At 47.5% G+C, this 13,040-nt stretch overlaps 1 long non-coding RNA gene across 2 annotated transcripts; it reads right to left on the bottom strand.

Moving 5' to 3' along the window:
* Nucleotides 1–6,049: 6,049 nt before the first annotated feature.
* LOC116945780 (uncharacterized) lies at nucleotides 6,050–10,066 on the bottom strand. Of its 2 annotated transcripts, XR_012945282.1 has the most exons (4): nucleotides 9,741–10,066; nucleotides 8,457–8,570; nucleotides 7,380–7,472; nucleotides 6,050–6,445 (listed from the first exon to the last, which is right to left on the bottom strand). It is a non-coding gene; the product is annotated as an uncharacterized LOC116945780 (long non-coding RNA). The 2 variants fall into 2 exon arrangements; XR_004403369.2 differs by lacking the exon at nucleotides 9,741–10,066 and having other exon boundaries at nucleotides 8,457–8,608.
* Between the last annotated feature and the right edge of the window lie 2,974 nt (nucleotides 10,067–13,040).

Genomic DNA, 13,040 nt, shown 5'->3' with positions numbered 1-13,040 from the left:
ATTGGACTGCCTTTCCGAATCGCAAATGACACCCCCTGTCAAATTACTTTTGCCCTCGCGTTGCTTTGGCAGGGCTTATATGGCCAGGTTCAGGGGGGTGGGGGGTGTAAGAATAATTATATATCTTAGCAAACATGACATTCTGCTTCAATGGTTAAGTCCTGAAATTTATTATTATTTATATTTGTGTGTCCCCCCCCCCCACCTTTCACCCGATACGACAGTAACTCGCAACAACGTTTTCCGTCTCGCAACAGGGAAAAGCGCTGAGGATGTACTGCTGCAGCTTGACTGGCAGTTGTTAAATCCAGCAGCAACACTGGCAGAAACACGGCGTAGGGACTGGGGCTACACTTTGTACACGTTAAGCACACGGTGACTGATTAGGGCCTTCTCGATGATTCGTTTATTTCGCCAAGCGAGGACCGCACTGCGATTAACAAGGAGCAGCCACTGCTCCCGGGCAGTGCTTTATTACTCTGTCCCTTCTGCCGTTTCCGAGGGCAAAACTGTCAGAGCGAATTTGCTTGAAAACATTAACGATTCTGAATGCAAAATCAATAGTTACTTTTTTGACCTTTTCCAAAGAAAACAATTTGCTGTTCACATGCTGTGTATGCCTTCAATCTTCCTGCTCCGTTTCTTTATTTTCTCTCTCGCTCTGTTTTATTTTTTATTTCTGTGATGTATTTCACTCTTCCTTGAAGTGTCGTTATATTTCCAGTTTTTTTAACGTAAATGTGTTCATTTCTCATTTGGAAACTTTTTTATGCACGATTTCTCTCATGTGGTTGACATTTCCTCTGCTCGTAAGTCGCATCTTTCTCTCTTTCCCTTTCTCTCCGTGCTTTTTGATTTCTCCTTTGCTACCGAAGCGGCGCAATTGTTTTCCCGCGACTGCCGCAGAAATTCCTGACGAGGGACGGGGGGACGATCCATAAGCTTCACAAATCATTAAGCCGCGACCCGCTGCAAAATTTACATCACAGCATGATTTTTCATCCAAATGGCCTCATTTAAACATCTCCAAATGAACTACAGAAATTCCATCAGAGCTAATGCTTCTGATGAGATCGGAAGCACCATTAACCATAATTACGTTGTGCTACACAGTTAAAAGAATTGGAACGAAACACCATTACACTCGGCACAACTTTACTTGACCTCAGCAGCGAGTAGTTTCCAGCGGTCTCTCCTGCACGTCTCCCTCTCTCTCTCTCGGAGGGCCGGCCCCGGGAGGGTTGGTCACGTCCGATGCTCACGCGGTTCGAGTCATCCCATTCCATTTGCTTTGTGGGCCACGGTGGAGCGCGCGTTATTACAGCCCGCGTGTATAATTGTGTACGCCGGGCGGTGTGCTTACGCCTCTTGTCCGGGTTGTAGTCTTCACTCATTAGCGACTTGCGTTTGGACACTTAATTGTGTTAGTAAGAGTCTTTCGCTTTAATGCATTTTCTAATAATAAAAAGCCATATTATCGCAGCATTAGGCGTGTTATTTGCTTGAATTCCACCGTACATAATTGTGCTGCAATTTTATAAACATGAGTATCTATTAGTTAATGATTTACTTAATAATGTGAATCACTGTTGCCTGTTCCACTACTTTAAGTCACTTTTATATTCCCCCTTAGTCTTTGTTTACCCTGAACTGGCCCGATGGAGTAATTTAGTGCTGAAGTCATTGTGCGTACTAACAAGAGGCAATGTTGCAATAGAAACCAATTATAAATTACAGCCGGATTACTTATTTTGGGTCGTCATCTGACAGAGGTAACAATTACCAATGAACAATTTGCCGGTGTGCTAAATTAATAATGAATGTAATGACAGTTTGGCATTTTTTAAAATAAATTGTAGATAGGAAACTACAGAAATCTGTGTGCGTTTTACCTTAATTTGGGTTCCACCGCCGCTCTGATTTCATAACTCAGAAAGTTAATTAAACATTTTGCAAAAGAAGTTTGTTGTGCGTTTCGTAATTTGTTGGATTTTTGCCGCCTAACAAATTGCATTGGCAATATTGTGAGCGTCTCGGTATTCCTCAAGAGCAAAATGTATATGCCGCAATGGATAAGTTGTCGCTAGTGGAGTGGTTTTTGCAAAAAAAACCACTCGGCCACGTTATGAAATCGCAAGTCAAAGATTCCCCCCCCCCCCACTTTGCACCGCATTGGCTGCTGCTGGCACAAGGGCAGTGTGTGAGCATCTCTTAGGACTGGCATCTATCGAGGCTATTGGGACTGGCATCTATCGAGGCTATATAGGACTGGTATCTATCGATGCTATAAAGGACTGGTATCTATCGATGCTATATAGGACTGGTATCTATCGAGGCTATATAGGACTGGTATTTTTCGATGCTATATAGGACTGGTATCTATCGAGGCTATATGGGACTGGTATCTATCGAGGCTATATAGGACTGGTACAGGGAGGGAAAAAAGTATTTGATCCCCTGCTGATTTTGTACGTTTGCCCACTGAAAAAGAAATGATCAGTCTATAATTTTAATGGTAGGTTTATTTGAACAGTTAGAGACAGAATAACAACAACATCCAGAAAAACGCATGTCAAAAATGTTATAGATTGATTTGCATTTTAATGAGGGAAATAAGTATTTGACCCCTCTGCAAAACATGACTTAGTACTTGGTGGCAAAACCCTTGTTGGCAATCACAGAGGTCAGACGTTTCTTGTAGTTGACCACCAGGCTTGTACACATCTCAGGAGGGATTTTGTCCCACTCCTCTTTGCAGATCTCCTCCAAGTCATTAAGGTTTCGAGGCTGACGTTTGGCAACTCAAACCTTCAGCTCCCTCCACATATTTTCTATGGGATTAAGGTCTGGAGACTGGCTAGGCCACTCCAGGACCTTAATGTGCTTCTTTTTGAGCCACTCCTTTGTTGCCTTGACTGTGTGTCTTGGGTGATTGTCATGCTGGAATACCCATCCACGACCCATTTTCAATGCCCTGGCTGAGGGAAGGAGGTTCTCACCCAAGATTTGACGGTACATGGCCCCGTCCATCGTCCCTTTGATGCGGTGAAGTTGTCCTGTCCCCTTAGCAGAAAAACACCCCCAAAGAATAATGTTTCCACCTCCATGTTTGACGGTGGAGATGGTGTTCTTGGGGTCATAGGCAGCATTCCTCCTCCTCCAAACACGGCGAGTTGAGTTGATGCCAAAGAGCTCCATTTTGGTCTCATCTAACCACAACACTTTCACCCAGTTGTCCTCTGAATCATTCAGATGTTCATTGGCAAACTTCAGACGGGCATGTATATGTGCTTTCTTGAGCAGGGGGACCTTGCGGGCGCTGCAGGATTTCAGTCCCTCACGGTGTAGTGTGTTACCATTTGTTTTCTTGGTGACTATGGTCCCAGCTGCCTTGAGATTATTGACAAGATCCTCCCGTGTAGTTCTGGGCTGATTCCTCACCGTTCTCATGATCATTGCAACTCCACGAGGCGAGATCTTGCATGGAGCCCCAGGCCAAGGGAGATTGACAGTTCTTTTGTGTTTCTTCCATTTGCGAATAATCGCACCAACTGTTGTCACCTTCTCACCAAGCTTCTTGGCTATGGTCTTGTAGCCCATTCCAGCCTTGTGTAGGTCTACAATCTTGTCCCTGATATCTTTGGAGAGCTCTTTGGTCTTGGCCATGGTGGAGAGTTTGGAATCTGATTGATTGCTTCTGTGGACAGGTGTCTTTTATACAGGTAACAAGTTGAGATTAGGAGCACTCCCTTTAAGAGTGTGCTCCTAATCTCAGCTCGTTACCTGTATAAAAGACACCTGGGAGCCAGAAATCTTTCTGATTAAGAGGGGGTCAAATACTTATTTCCCTCATTAAAATGCAAATCAATTTATAACATTTTGACATGCGTTTTTCTGGATTTTGTTGTTGTTATTCTGTCTCTCACTGTTCAAATAAACCTACCATTAAAATTATAGACTGATCGTTTCTTTGTCAGTGGGCAAACGTACAAAATCAGCAGGGGATCAAATACTTTTTCCGTCACTGTATCTATCGATGCTATATAGGACTGGTATCTATCGATGCTATATAGGACTGGCATCTATCAAGGCTGTTAGGACTGGTATCTATCGATGCTATATAGGACTGGCATCTATCGAGGCTATATAGGACTGGTATCTATTGAGGCTATATAGGACTGGTATCTATCGAGGCTATATAGGACTGGTATCTATCGAGGTTATATAGGACTGGTATCTATCGAGGCTATATAGGACTGGTATCTATCTAGGCTATATAGGATTCGTATCTCTCGATGCTATATAGGACTGGTATCTATCGAGGCTATATAGGACTGGTATCTATCGAGGCTATTGGGACTGGCATCTATCGAGGATATATAGGACTGGTATCTATCGAGGCTATATAGGACTGGTATCTATCGAGGCTATATAGGACTGGTATTTATCGAGGCTATAAAGGACTGGTATCTATCGAAGCTATTTGGACTGGCATCTGTCAATGCTATATAGGACTGATATCTATCGAGGCTATATAGGACTGGTATCTGTCGAGGCTATATAGGACTGGTATCTATCGAGGCTGTTAGGACTGGTATCTGTCGAGGCTATATAGGACTGGCATCTATCGATGCTATATAGGACTGGTATCTATCGAGGCTATTAGGACTGGTATCTATCGAGGCTGCACATATACTAATGCAAGGTGTCACGATGGCCAAATCTGTTGGTGTCAGCATAGCTCACCCATGCTTTAGATCCTCCAGAGACCACTCCAATGCCTGTCTCGATCAGTGGCGAGGCAGATATTGGAGTGATCTCCGCAAGTACGGCGAGTTAAGGGAAAGACCTCGGACCAGACGGTGGGATGTTGTTGAATCAGATCTTGGATGTCACATGCCGCGAGTCTCCTGTGCTGCAGCTGCAAGACCTGGCACGGGGATAGACATCAAACGGCGTAGATCTCGGGTGAATCCGTCGTGAAGGCTGACACGGGGGGTGCTCTCTATACAAGCAAGGCAACGGTTAAACCATTTCTCCATACAGTACTGTTAATGGATCGGATGTCACTGCCGCTCAGACTTCTCATGGCCATGAACATTTCTGTGTTGCCCCGTGCTGGTGGCTCCATTTCAACTTAGTTCTCACGCTCCGCGTGTCCTCGCCAACTCTGATCCGCAAGATCAACGGGCAGCAGAAGCCACTTGCCCAGCTCACGACTCTGTAGAGACCTTTGAAACGGAAGAAGGGACCCAGCACTATGAATGTGGCTTTCTGACAGACGGGTTAACTGGGTTTTATGCTCAATGTGAGATCTCCCCCTATCGTTCAGATCAATCCCATGAGCGGTGTCGCCTTTATACCACTGAACCTTTACATTTATAATAATAATGCGCATGGCTTCATTTCAGCCAGAGTTCTACAGGGCTGAGCTTTGGGAGTTGGGGTGGGTGGGGGGGGTGAGCAGGCGAGGGGGGGTGTGAGCAGGCGAGAGGGGGAGTGAGCAGGCGAGGGGGGGGATCGTTTGGAGGGACCGCAGAATATATTCCATGAGGAATTAAGCACCTGAAATGGCCCTTGTCCTTTGTTTATCCAGGAAAGCGTCGCTGAGTCTTAAGACTTTTTTTGCGAGGGTCCTGCTCCATCGGGATGTTTGGCCAACCCCAGTGGATGAGTGTTTGGGTTCTTACTGCGGGAGGAAGGAGGAGGTTGGCGTACCCAGGGAAAGTCCATGCACGCGAAAGGGTAATGCTTAAATTTCCAAACAGATAGATTCAAGAATCTACCATTGCTCTACTTTAATCTCCTGGTCGCCTTGCAAGCCAAGCGTGCACCACCTGGCATTCCCAAAGCACCACCTGGCATTCCCAAAGCACCACCTGGCATTCCCAAACAGTCCTCCCGTCCACAGCTCAACAGCCGCCTAGCGTCCGAGGTCTGGTGGAATCGGATGCTTCCAGCCTGATTTGCTCTGAGGAATATTTAAATTTCAGCAATGTGCAAATAAAGTTGCTTGGGTTAATCACAAAAAAGAATCATAGAAACCATGCATGACCCTTTCATTCGATTTATTAAATGATTTTTTTTAATGGATCGTACTTGCGAAAGCAAAAATTACGTACAGTTTGTCGTTTAACTCCATCAATAACCGGTATAAAGGTTACAAAATCATGATGTCATTGTACGAGCGGGCACTTCAGCATATCGCGTGGCGTGAAAATACACGCGAAGGTAAAGAATCGGATGTCACGGTATTCCGAGGTGTGTGTTTTCTCGTGCTGTCATTCATTTGCAGCCCCCTGTGTGTCGATCCGCTGCTGGATTGTCAGTCGTGGAGGTTGCTGGATCATACTTCTCCATGCCGGTCACCGCAGGTTGGAATAGTGGCGGAGTTGGCCACGACAGGTGATTGTTCTTACCCCGCACCTCCGACTAGCGCGGTTGGCTACGTACGGCACGCAAGAAGTTCAACACACACACACGTACGTATCACTCACCACTGATGTTAGCTGTGGCCGGCAAGCAGACTTTTATTGGCGGGTTCATTGCGAAGTGTGCTAATAACTCGAGCGACGTGTAAAAATAAAGGATTGAATGCGATACAACGCGGATGCATATAGCATCTAAATGGGAGCGCGCGTCAAAATGCCGCACAGAACCAGCGGGCGTGTTTATTATGTAGATAGATGCAGCCAGCCACAGGCAAAGAATAAAATATAAAGCCTTGAGCCTGGACTTGAACAGGGGGGCAAGGCTTCAGGAGCGTGGTTGTCTGGGGGAATTCCACAACTGCAGAGAACGCAGATGTCATAACGTCTAAATATACATTTGCTTGTAATATCGTGATATTTTTTTCCCTTCTCAAATTATTTCCCCACGCTGGTATTGTATGCATACCGATATGTCCGTGCATTTAGCCCGAGCAAGGATCGGAAGAGAGGAGGAGATGCTTAGCTGCAGGGGAGCGAGGAGGGAGGGCGGAGTGAGCGCCGTGAGGTTACAGTGCGCCGTTGCCTTCAGCACCCCATTTTACAAGATTAAGAAATCCCTAAAGGCCTCTTCATATAGAAATAAAGCCGAGACTCCTCTTGTAGAAGGAGTGAGGAAAGCCATCGATTTCGCTGTCAGACCTAGAAATGCAGTCGATCGTCCTGAAGACCCTTTCCTCCGTGGGCCGAGACAAACTTTAGCCCTATCTGTCGAGCCACGGTGAGGGCCGGGCAGTAATCTCTCCTCTCCACCTGTGCCAAGTCTCAGGCCACCTGAACTCGCGTGCGCGCATCAAGAGATGCGCGCACGCGGGTGAACTTTTAAAATTCTGCACAAAAGCACGCCGACGATTATCCGAACGTAAAAAAAATTGATGTAAATATACGTACGACTCTGGCAATGGAATTGACGCATCGAAACATGTCCCCGTGATTCCGTGTAAGATAATCTTGAAGGTTTTGAACAGCAGTGTGAGTTGTTGTCTGTAACAACACAAGTGGCATATCGAATTTACAAGTAAGTAAACGAGTACGGTATTTAAACGTGAAGATCAGCGGTGGTGTGCGTAAAATGCTGGAAGGGAATGTAAGGTGGGGAAAGGTTCTGTAAAATAATGAAGATGTGGAGGCATTCAGATGTTTGGTTGAATATTTGACCTAACTATCGTGTCCTGTCCAGGTAGAAAAGATGACAATGTTACTGCTTGAATGGAAAATTACCATTTTGCATCCCAAACAAGCATTTTTCAATTAACAATGGACTTAAAATATGTCAAATCTGAAATTGTAGAAGGGATGCAATGTGTAAAATTTTAATTGAAAGCTTTCGATTACAAATATAATAATGTATTTTATTTACCCATTTAAGCCTCACGAGTCTTTTTCACGAGGATCCTGCATTTGTATGTACCGTATTTTACACTTATTTCGCACCGTACGTAGCCAACCGTGCAAAACGGATCTATGGCGAATTCCTCTAACAGTCGTGTGCTAATTGTAGGTGGAAAGCAGATGATTCCTAAAAAATCCGCACATACAGGGGGCATGACGCTCAAAACTCCGCACAGGCAGATTCAGGAATCCATTGCTGTAGCGCCATTTCCTGGTCTCTTTACAGCCACAACGCTTTTAGCGCCAATCAACAACGAAAAATACTGAGCCGAAAAACTGGAACGTGCAAGAGTAACGAAATAAAAAAACATTACCGCTCGTAAATGTTTCTCAATGGACGTAAACATTTTCACGGCTTCGTGCCGATCGGTTTATGAACACAACAGTCTTGAAAATCGGTGGGGGGAGTTGGGAAAAGTAAACAATTTTGACTCAATTATTATTTATATTTATTATTTATATTATTTATATTTGACCAGGCAAGGCCCACTGAGCTGTGTAGCTTTTTTTTCAGATAGCTCAACGAAGTGGCTTATCGTGGGGACATTTATCGCAGCCAAATACTCTAAAACTCACCTTCCTAAAACAAGAGAGCGGTCCCGTTCCACCACGCGCCATGATGAGAGGCACGACCTCACCGTGAGATGTTGTTGTTGTTATTGTTTGTCCTTACCCCGCACCTCCGATTGGCTACGTAGGGCGCGAAGAAAAAACGTCAACATACACGTACTTACATGGTTCAACATTCAGCGGAAGGGGTTGACGCCAGGGAGGGGTTGATGACACGGGGGGGGTGACCACGTCCATGGAGGTTCAGGCTGGGGCTGCGTGTTTGTCCGGCTAAGAGTGACATCTGCTGAACCCGCAGTAGAAGTGCATCGCGGTGGGTGGCCTCCTCCAGTGGGACCCCCCCCCTCGCGCCTTCCAAGTGATGAGGTCACCCCCCCCCCCCCACTTCTCCTCTACCCCCACACACTCCCCTCCCGCACATTCTCTCCCTCCCCCCGCCCCCCTCACTCCCCCCTTCTCCCCAACTCACACACTCCCCCCTTCACCCCACTCCCTCCCCCACTCCCCCCTTCACCCCACTCCCTCCCCCACTCCCCCCTTCACCCCACTCCCTCCCCCCACACCCCCCTTCACCCCACTCCCTCCCCCCCCCACTCCACCCCCCCACACTCCCCCCCTTCACCCCACTCCCTCCCCCCACACCCCCCTTCACCCCACTCCCTCCCCCCCACTCCACCCCCCCACACCCCACTCCCTCCCCCCACACCCCCCTTCACCCCACTCCCTCCCCCCCACTCCACCCCCCCACACTCCCCTTCACCCCACTCCCTCCCCCCCACTCCACCCCCCCACACTCCCCCCCACTCCCCCCTTCACCCCACTCCCCCCTTCACCCAACTCCCCCCCCCACACCCCCCCACACTCCCACACCCCCCCCCACACTCCCCCCGCCCCCACAGTCCCCCCGCCCCCACAGTCCCCCCCCCCCCCACACTCCCCCCGCCCCCACACGCTATTGAATGATTCTGCGTTCGCCGTGCCTGCCACGAGGAAGTGACGTAGGCGGCAAAGTGCAAACACAAAACAACAGAATCGCGCTCATTATTTCACGAGAGGGCGAGGAGTCGTTTGAGTGGACGCTGATGAGGTCTGGATGAGCAGCTCTCACGACTTGCTGCCGTCGGGATGGTCTTCATCCAGCAGTGGATCGACACAAGACTGTTAAATCACGAAGTTGCTTAACTGTAAATGAGAAGCAAAACGAAGCAATTCGGCGTGTTACTAGGGGCCCCCTTGTATGTGTGTGTCTGTCTGTGTGTGTTTCCTCCCACGCAGAGCCAAACTACTTACTCATGGGGATTAGCCAAACGTCCCAGTGCAGCAGGAGCCTCGCGGAAAACGAGTCTGGAGACAGAGAGACACTTTCCTGGATAAACAAAGGGCAGTGTGTTGTTGGTGTTGTTATCACTGCCACACAAAGGCATCGTGGCACATGGGGCGTCTCTCATAGGGCAGGAGCAGCAAGGCGGAAAGGCTCTCCTCCCCCCGTGAGTGACAATCCCCACTTAGTGAGGCTGTGCCCACCACTCACTGCGGAGGCTCAACCGAATAACTGGGGTCAGGGGTCACGGCTCTGGCATTGGGATTCCCCCACAACATCACGAGAGAGCCGCCTCAAAGGGATCCTTCCACGCGCATCGCGGAGAGAGACATACAGGCGCGCACATTCGCCCGCCTGCCCCATCACCCGCCTACCCCCATCACCGCCCGAAACCGTTTACGCAAAATGACAATGTTTTGGTCGTGTCAAAAGAGTCGCGTCAAAAATAATGATTGCCAAGGTGGCCTCTTGGCACGCACCGCACGGTTTGTGAGCGCTCATTGCCATCCACGGGTGGAGCGGTGGCGCTGTCGTTCATCCGCTACCGCCAATGGCACCCGAGTTCGATTCCCAGCCACGGCGAACATCGGTGGCGAGTGATATGTGAACTGGTACTGGCCTCCTACCATTGCTCTTTACCAATCCATGCTGACCAGGGTGGTGAAGTATGGTCAAACAAGCCCTCTCCTTGATCAGCACGGCTTTGGAAGGCTTTCATGTGGCAGTGGATGAACAAAGGTCTGTAAACTATAAATGAGGTATTCATTCATAAACTGATGTGAAATTGTCATGCGCTACATCCCAAGTGTTGTAAATGTAAGTCCCTATGGTGAGTTGCTTCATTAACCACACATGGCACTGTTAACGTCTGGCTGCTAATACTCGTCTGTCCGCTGACATCTGACCACTCCACAGGTCAACGTGGGTCAAATCGCGTGCATTGCAGGAGCGCTTCCTCGCACCGAGTGGCGAGGTCGACGCACGGAAAGCCAGCGGCGAGCTCGGTCTTCTCCCCCGGTAAAGATCGCCTCACTCTGCCCGCAGAAGATGGTCTTCGCGGAGTGGCAGTGCAGCATTGCTCTCAGCTGCACCTGATACACTCAAGTGCGCGTTTCGGCAACTCCAAAAACTAAAAAAACGTAACTATTTATATTTTTTTCATAATATAGGGTTTTTCTGGGTTTGAATGCGTAAATATAAATGTGTCATTAAACTCGCCACCACCCGACACAGCCAATTAGTAAGTTTTGTTACGTAAACAGAACATGCCAATTCGTTACTAGTACTCGTACAGCCACGAGGTTAAGGCCCACTGAGCTATGTAGCTCATTTTCAGAAGCGACCTGGCCACAAATGATAGCTCAACGACATGGCTTATCATGCAGAAATGTATTGCAGCCAAATACTCTAAAACTAATGTTTCTAAATGTGGAGCAATTAAATCCACGCGACCAGGGGGAGAAAGAGGGAGAGCACGCAAACACCAAATATACAGACGTCAGTGTCTGGATCGAACCCACGAGCTCCCGTATACCCGGCGAGGTTGTGAACATCTCGCGAGCGTGTTCTCTCTTCCGCCTTTCATAGAAACACAAAACCAGTCGGCTTTGAAGAAGAGCCCGTCCCCATCGCGACTCAGCATCGCTGCAGAGCGGAAGGTTGCTACGTTCAGAGAGTTGCTACATTCTGAGAGTTGCTACGTTCAGATAGGTGCTACGTTCAGAGAGTTGCTATGTTTAAATAATTGGTACGGAAAGTTGCTACGTTCAGAGAGTTGCTACATTCAGAGAGTTTCTACGTTCCGAGAGTTGCTACGGAGAGTTGTTACGTTCTGAGAATTTACGTTCTGAGAGTTGCTACGTTCTGAGAGTTGCTACGTTCTGAGAATTTACGTTCTGAGAGTTGCTACGTTCTGAGAGTTGTTACGTTCTGAGAGTTGCCACATTCAGGGAGTTGCTACGTTCTGAGAGTTGCTACGTTCTGAGAGTTGCCACATTCAGGGAGTTGCTACGTTCAGAGAGTTGCTACATTCAGAGAGTTGCTACGTTCTGAGAATTGCAACGTTCTGATAATTGCTACGTTCTGAAAAATGCTTCAGAGAGTTGCCACATTCAGAAAGTTGCTACATTCAGAGAGTTGCTACGTTCTGAGAGTTGCCACATTCAGAGAGTTGCTACGTTCAGAGAGTTGCTACGTTCAGAAAGTTGCTACATTCAGAGAGTTGCTACATTCTGACAAATGCTACAGAGAGTTGCCACATTCATAAAGTTGCTACATTCAGAGAGTTGCTACGTTCTGAGAGTTGCTACGTTCTGAGAGTTGCTACGTTCTGAGAGTTGCTACGTTCTGAGAGTTGCCACATTCAGAGAGTTGCTACGTTATGAGAGTTGCTACGTTCTGAGAGTTGCTACGTTCTGAGAGTTGCCACATTCAGAGAGTTGCTACGTTCTGAGAGTTGCCACATTCAGAGAGTTGCTACGTTCAGAGAGTTGCTACGTTCAGAAAGTTGCTACATTCAGAGAGTTGCTACATTCTGACAAATGCTACAGAGAGTTGCCACATTCATAAAGTTGCTACATTCAGAGAGTTGCTACGTTCTGAGAGTTGCTACGTTCTGAGAGTTGCTACGTTCTGAGAGTTGCTACGTTCTGAGAGTTGCCACATTCAGAGAGTTGCTACGTTATGAGAGTTGCTACGTTCTGAGAGTTGCTACGTTCTGAGAGTTGCCACATTCAGAGAGTTGCTACGTTCAGAGAGTTGCTACATTCAGAAAGTTGCTACATTCAGAGAGTTGCTACGTTCTGAGAGTTGCTACGTTCAGAGTTGCTACGTTCAGAGTTGCTACGTTCTGAGAGTTGCTACGTTCTGAGAATTGCTATGTTCTGAGATTTGCTACGTTCTGAGATTTGCTACGTTCTGAGAGTTGCCACATTCAGAGAGTTGCTACATTCAGAGAGTTGCCACATTCAGAGAGTTGCTACATTCTGAGAGGTGCTACGTTATGAGAGGTGCTACGTTCTGAGAGTTGCTACGTTCTGAGAGTTGCTACGTTCTGAGAGTTGCTACGTTCAGAGAATTGCTACATTCAGAGAGTTGCTACGTTCTGAGAGTTTGCTACATTCAGAGAGTTGCTATGTTCAGAGAATTGATACAGAGAGTTTCTACTTTCAGAGAGTTGCTACATTCAGAGAGTTTCTACTTTCAGAGAGCTGCTACATTCAGAGAGTTGCTACGTTCTGAGAGTTGCTACATTCTGCCCGTGCCAACTC

The sequence above is a fragment of the Petromyzon marinus genome, chromosome 25 (genome assembly GCF_048934315.1).
Source record: "Petromyzon marinus isolate PM22_M1 ecotype Great Lakes invasive population chromosome 25, UKy_Petmar_22M1.pri1.0, whole genome shotgun sequence".
Lineage (NCBI taxonomy): Eukaryota > Metazoa > Chordata > Hyperoartia > Petromyzontiformes > Petromyzontidae > Petromyzon > Petromyzon marinus.
Note: the sequence above shows the minus strand (reverse complement) of the source record. Positions and strands in the feature narration are given on the sequence as shown.